This window comes from Astyanax mexicanus, chromosome 13 (genome assembly GCF_023375975.1).
Source record: "Astyanax mexicanus isolate ESR-SI-001 chromosome 13, AstMex3_surface, whole genome shotgun sequence".
Lineage (NCBI taxonomy): Eukaryota > Metazoa > Chordata > Actinopteri > Characiformes > Acestrorhamphidae > Astyanax > Astyanax mexicanus.
Genome location: NC_064420.1, coordinates 49,777,835 through 49,784,645, shown reverse-complemented (window position 1 = coordinate 49,784,645; position 6,811 = coordinate 49,777,835). Strand labels below are relative to the sequence as shown.

Genomic DNA, 6,811 nt, shown 5'->3' with positions numbered 1-6,811 from the left:
TGCTATAAAGGGGTATAAACCCCTGTATTGAGCTGTGGATTTAAATTAAAAAAAAACTCAAATTAACACAACTCAACTCAAATTAACACAACATTATTCAAATTAATTCAACTCAAACAAGCACAAATTATTTTAAATTAACTCAACTCACATTAACCCAACTCTAAACTCAAATTAAATCAACTCAAATTAACCCATCTTATATTATTACAACTCAAATTAACACAGTGGAATTCAAATTAATTAAACTCAAACAACACAATTAATTACATTAATACAACTCAAATTAACTCAACTTGAAATAACACAACTTGTCTTAAATTAATTCAACTCAAATTTACCCAACTCAAATTAACACAACTCAAATTAACTTAAATTAACACAACTCAAATTAACACAACTCAAATTAACTTAAATTAACACAACTCAAATTAACACAACTCAAATTAACTTAAATTAACACAACTCAAATTAGCCCAACCTAAAATAACACAACTAAAATTAATTCAACTCAAATTAACCCAGCTCAACTCAAATTAGCACAAATCAAATTAACACAAATCAACTCAAAATAACCCAACTCTACTTAACTCAACTAAACTAAAATTACTTCAACTGAAATTAACACAACTCAAATTAATTAAACTCAAATTAACCCAACTCAACTCAAATGAACACAATTCAACTTAAATGGATTTAACTTAAATGAACACAATTCAACTCAAATCAACCCAACTTAAATTACGGGTTGAGTGTAGATGAAGTGTTCAATATAAACGCAGGGATAATCAGGGATAGATCTGGAGATGGGGAGGAGGATAATGCTGTAGTATCTGCAGTGTGTGGATGAGCGTGGTCCTGCTCGACTGTGTGATCAGTGCAGGAAGGTCCTCTGGGCTGCAGTATGTGGGTAAGGTACCGCAGGGCTGCAGGATGTGTGTAAGGTACCGCAGGGCTGCAGGATGTGGGTAAGGTACCGCAGGGCTGCAGTATGTGGGTAAGGTACCGCTGGGCCGCAGGATGTGGGTAAGGTACCGCAGGGCTGCAGGATGTGGGTAAGGTACCGCAGGGCTGCAGGATGTGGGTAAGGTACCGCGAAGGCTGCAGGACGTGGGTAAGGTACCGTTGGGCTGATGGAAGCGGGTTAAGGTACCGCAAGGCTGCAGGATGTGGGTAAGGTACCGCAGGGCTGATGGATGTGGGTAAGGTACCGCAGGGCTGCAGGATGTGGGTAAGGTACCGCAGGGCTGCAGGATGTGGGTAAGGTACCGCTGGGCTGCAGGATGTGGGTAAGGTACCGCGGGGCTGCAGGATGTGAGTAAGGTACCGCAGGGCTGCAGGATGTGGGTAAGGTACCGCGGGGCTGCAGGATGTGGGTAAGGTACCGCAGGGCTGATGGATGTGGGTAAGGTACCGCAGGGCTGCAGGATGTGGGTAAGGTACCGCGGGGCTGCAGGATGTGGGTAAGGTACCGCAGGGCTGCAGGATGTGGGTAAGGTACCGCAGGGCTGATGGATGTGGGTAAGGTACCGCGGGGCTGCAGGATGTGGGTAAGGCACCGCAGGGCTGATGGATGTGGGTAAGGCACCGCAGGGCTGCAGGATGTGGGTAAGGTACCGCGGGGCTGCAGGATGTGGGTAAGGTACCGCTGGGCTGATGGATGTGGGTAAGGTACCGCTGGGCTGATGGATGTGGGTAAGGTACCGCGGGGCTGCAGGATGTGGGTAAGGTACCGCTGGGCTGCAGGATGTGGGTAAGGTACCGCTGGGCTGATGGATGTGGGTAAGGTACCGCTGGGCTGATGGATGTGGGTAAGGTACCGCGGGGCTGCAGGATGATGGTAAGGTACCGCAGGGCTGCAGGATGTGGGTAAGGTACCGCTGGGCTGATGGATGTGGGTAAGGTACCGCTGGGCTGATGGATGTGGGTAAGGTACCGCGGGGCTGCAGGATGATGGTAAGGTACCGCAGGGCTGCAGGATGTGGGTAAGGCACCGCAGGGCTGCAGGATGATGGTAAGGTACCGCAGGGCTGCAGGATGTGGGTAAGGTACCGCTGGGCTGATGGATGTGGGTAAGGTACCGCTGGGCTGATGGATGTGGGTAAGGTACCGCGGGGCTGCAGGATGATGGTAAGGTACCGCAGGGCTGCAGGATGTGGGTAAGGTACCGCGGGGCTGCAGGATGTGGGTAAGGCACCGCAGGGCTGCAGGATGATGGTAAGGTACCGCTGGGCTGCAGGATGTGGGTAAGGTACCGCTGGGCTGCAGGATGTGGGTAAGGTACCGCAGGGCTGATGGATGCTGCAGGTCAGGAAATGAGGAGGTTGCCGGGGTAACGGGCGAGCAGCAGTTGGAAGTGAGGAGATGATGGGCTGAGAAGATCACAGTGATTGGGATGGATCTGATCAAAGTGCTTTTTTTTCCTGTTTTTTGAGCAGCAGATGGTCTGAGTGACAGACGGAATAGAGCTACTGTCTGTGGAGCATCACCAGCTCCGCTCTATTACTCTATTACAGCTCAACACTATTTATAGGATTATTTTATTTAATAAAGGGAAAAAACTCAACTCAAATGAACATATCACTACTCAAATTAACTGAACTCAAATGAACTGAACTTAAATTAATATAGCACAACTCAAATGAACGGAACTCAAATTAATATAGGACAACTCAAATGAACGGAACTCAAATTAATATAGCACAACTCAAATGAACGGAACTTAAATTAATATGGCACAAATCAACTCAACTCAAATTAACATAGCACAACTCAAATTTACATAGCACAACTCAAATTAACTAACCTCAAATGAATATAGCACAACTTAAATTAACTGAACATAAATTAATATAGCACAACTCAACCCAACTCAACTCAAATTAACTGGACTCAAACTAATAGAGCACAACTCAATTTAAGACTTGGCTGTTAACATAGCACAACTCAAATTAACTGAACTCAAACTAATAGAGCACAACTCAATTTAAGACTTGGCTGTTAACATAGCACAACTCAAATTAACTGAACTCAAACTAATAGAGCACAACTCAATTTAAGACTTGGCTGTTAACATAGCACAGCTCAAATTAGCTGAACTCAAACTAATATAGCAGATGCAAATGGTCTGGAGCTTCAGCATTCAGATTCAACACCTTTTATATGATAATTTTATTTATTAAAGGAAAAAAAACTCAACTCAACTCAAATGACCATATCACAACTCAAAGTAACTGAACTCAAATTAACATAGCACAACTCAAATTAACTGAGCTCAAATTAATATAGCACAACTCAAATGAACTGAACTCAAATTAATATAGCACAACTCAAATTACGTAAACCCAAATTAATACAACTCAGATAATTAATTAATTAACATAACACAACTCAAATGACCTCAGCTCAAATTATCCCATCTCAAATTAGGGATGGACTGTTGATTAAGCGTCCAATAGAAACAGATCACACATATTTTCTATAATGAGGGATGGATCTGAAGATGCTCTGAAGCTTCATTCAGTTTTAATTTTATTTTATTTTTTTAATTCAGACACATTGGAGTTTTTCCAGCAGACATAACTAGGTCACTCTAAAACCTTCATTTAGTTTTGTTTTTTAGCCATTCAGAGGTGACCTTGTTTGAGTGCTTTGGGTCATTGTCCTGCTGCAGAACCCAGGTACTCCTGAGCTTAGTGTTACAAACAGATGGCTGGATTCTGATTCTCCTTCAGGATTTTCTGGTAAACAGCAGAATTCCTGCTCCCATCCATTACAGCAATTTATCCAGCAGCTCCAGACCATCACAAACACTACCACCATGTTTTACATGTTCAGTATGATGTTCTTTCCTGAAATTATGCATTCCTAGAGCATTGTATAAATGTAAGATTATTTGCTTATTCCACAAATATGATCTTAAAGAATATTATTTTAAGTGACCAAACAAGCACAAAAGGTAACACACTGCAAAAATTCCATTGTCAAAAACTAGACAAAATACAGCTCTGGGAAGAAATTAAAAAAAACACTTAAAAATGATGAGTTTCTTTGATTTTACCAAACTGAAAACCTCTGGAATATAATCAAGAGGAAGATGGATGATCACAAACCATCAAACCACCAAACTGAACTGCTTGAATTTTTGCACCAGGAGTAAAGCAGCATAAAGTTATCCAAAAGCAGTGTGTAAGACTGGTGGAGAAGGACATGATGCCAAGATGCATGAAACAAAAACTGATTAAAAATCACCAGCGTTATTCCACCAAATACTGATTTCTGAATTTTACGAATATGAACTTTGCATTGTTTGAGCTCTCAATTAAACAACAATGTTCATTTTACTCAAACATATACCTATAAATAGCAAAATCAGAGAAACTGACTTTTATTTTTTCCAGAGCTGTATGTCTAGTTTTTTATTTTTTTATTTTAATGTAAAAAAGTTTATTTCAGGTCATTTTGGAGACTTGCCATTGGTCCATTCATTAAGAAATTTTGACCTTGTAGTTTGAAAGTGTATGGGACAGTTTGTGTGTTCAAATTGTGTAGTAAACTTTTAAAATAGGCAAAAATGAAGATACTTGTTTTTTATATGTAAAAAAAATTGTTGATTTACTATAATTTGACAAACTCAAACTCAAATTAATATAGCACAACTCAAATTAACTAACCTCAAATTAATATAGCACAACTCAAACTAATAAAGCACAACCCAAATGATCTGAACTCAAATTAACACAACTCAAATGAACACAACTCAAATTAACATAGCACAAATCAAATTAACTGAACTCAAATGAATTCAACTAATTAACATAACACAACTCAAATTAACACACAACTCAAATGAACTCAAATTATCCCATCTCAAATTAGGGATTGACTGTTGATAAAGCGTCCAATAGAAATGTGTGTATTTTGTTTATTTGTTAAGTCTTAGATGTTCAGCTCTTCAGTGTTCTCTGTAATTTTATAGCTGCAGCAAAAACAAACAACAAGATCATCAATACAAATAATCTCCATTTCCAGAAGATGACAATGCATGCAGAGTTTAATTATTGGTCTCTGAACAGCAGAAAACCAAAACCTTCAGTTTAAGGGTTAAATCCATTTCTCTGGTGCAAATTTAATATCATCAATATCAAATGCCAGCCTCATAAATACAAACAGGAAAGTTCTGCAGGGAGCCTCTCTCTCAGCCGAGGCTCTCGGGAAACAAAAAGCAGAATTATGGGATTTCTGTTTCTCATTTTCACTTATCAATCCCATTTTCTCCTGTGAAATTAAAGGATGATCAGAAATACAGGGTTATATTTAAGAGTATTCCCATTGTTCTCATGCAGATACAGGATAGATTGTCTCAATTCAAGGCTTCGTCCAATCACGTTCGTCTGGTCATGCTGTTGCACATACATGCAGTTAGTTATAAGATATGATAGCACTTAAATTTAAGGGTTAATTAACCAATAAAGCCTGAATTAGACATTTATAAATGATTTACTATTGTACTATTACACTTTTCTTTTTATTGTTATAATGCCCATTAGAAATGTTGTTCTTGTGTTGGTCCTGTCCAAACGAATACAGATATTTTTTTAAAATAAAGGTTTTTGTTCTGCGTTTTGGCTGTCTTTCACACAGAAACTTGTTTTCCAAGGTGGAGATTTTGGAAAAAAAACTCTGTCAGCTCTACACTGATTGGCCGAACAAATTTGTAAACCATCTCTGAACAAGACAGAGAGGATTCTAGACACAGTTTTTGCTTTTTCTGTTTTATACGATGCATCTTTGCACAAACACAGAGCAACTTTAAGCATTTTTGAGAGATATTAAAATGCTGGACATCAAATTCTCGCTTGTGGTGGAAAAAGAATAAAGATTTTAACCACACTAACCAGATATCCCTCCCCAGAGTGCATCTTTCAGCTCATACAGTGAGTAGCAGAGCTAACAAACACCACTAACAATTTTCCGTTTTATATGATGCATCTTTGCACAAATACAGAGCAATTTGGAAGAGTTTTTTCTGTGTGGAACGAGAATGTTTTAAAAATGCTGCACATCAAATTCTCGTGGATAGGGCCTAACACGTCTTGTGGTGGACAGATAATAAAATATTTTAGCCACACTAACCAGATACCCCTCTCCAGGATGCATCTTTCAGCTCATACAGTGAGTAGCAGAGCTAACAAACACCACTAACCACACATAACAGCTAAAAACTGCAGATCATATTTAACCTCAACCAAACCCTGGCATTAACTCTCTTTTGACTTTGAGCTCCACAGTGCATTTTTAAAATGATAATGTAGTTATATAATTTTAAAGTAATTAAAGGCTATTTTAACCAGAAATACGGCCATAATTTGGGGGAATTGTACCAAGTTTGCCTGGCATCTACAGTATATAACATTAATGTGGCATTCAGTCCCTATTACAATATATTTAAACTCCTTTATAAACCATTTATAAGGTGGTCTTATCTTATTTTAAAGTTTTAACAATACGTGATTCATAGATTTATAGTCTAATTCAGGCTTCAGACATGAATCAGCCCCTAATTTGAGTTCCTTAAAAGAAGTGCTACCAAACATAGAAAAAAAAAACACAGAAAAAATCATAAAAATGGTTTAAAATGATATAAAAACTCAAAAGGGTCCAGTTCAGCTGTACAGGCATGTGTTGTAAATGCGTCTGGTCGTTGCTCGGCGTGTAGGGAAGCAGTCAGTGGATGAGTTTTCTAAAAATATAACGTGTAGGAGGTGATCTATCGCCTTCAGCAATTAACACACAGCTAGAGAGGAGTAGA

At 39.2% G+C, this 6,811-nt stretch overlaps 1 long non-coding RNA gene across 8 annotated transcripts; it reads left to right on the top strand.

The window, feature by feature from the left end:
- The first annotated feature begins 436 nt into the window (after positions 1-436).
- Positions 437-4,749, top strand: LOC125780646 (uncharacterized). 8 transcript variants are annotated; one of them, XR_007423907.1, is made up of 4 exons: positions 437-1,236; positions 1,382-1,526; positions 1,962-2,048; positions 2,252-4,749. It is a non-coding gene; the product is annotated as an uncharacterized LOC125780646 (long non-coding RNA). The 8 variants fall into 8 exon arrangements; XR_007423909.1 differs by having other exon boundaries at positions 437-1,265; XR_007423912.1 differs by having other exon boundaries at positions 437-1,294; positions 2,020-2,048.
- The last annotated feature ends 2,062 nt before the right edge of the window (positions 4,750-6,811 follow it).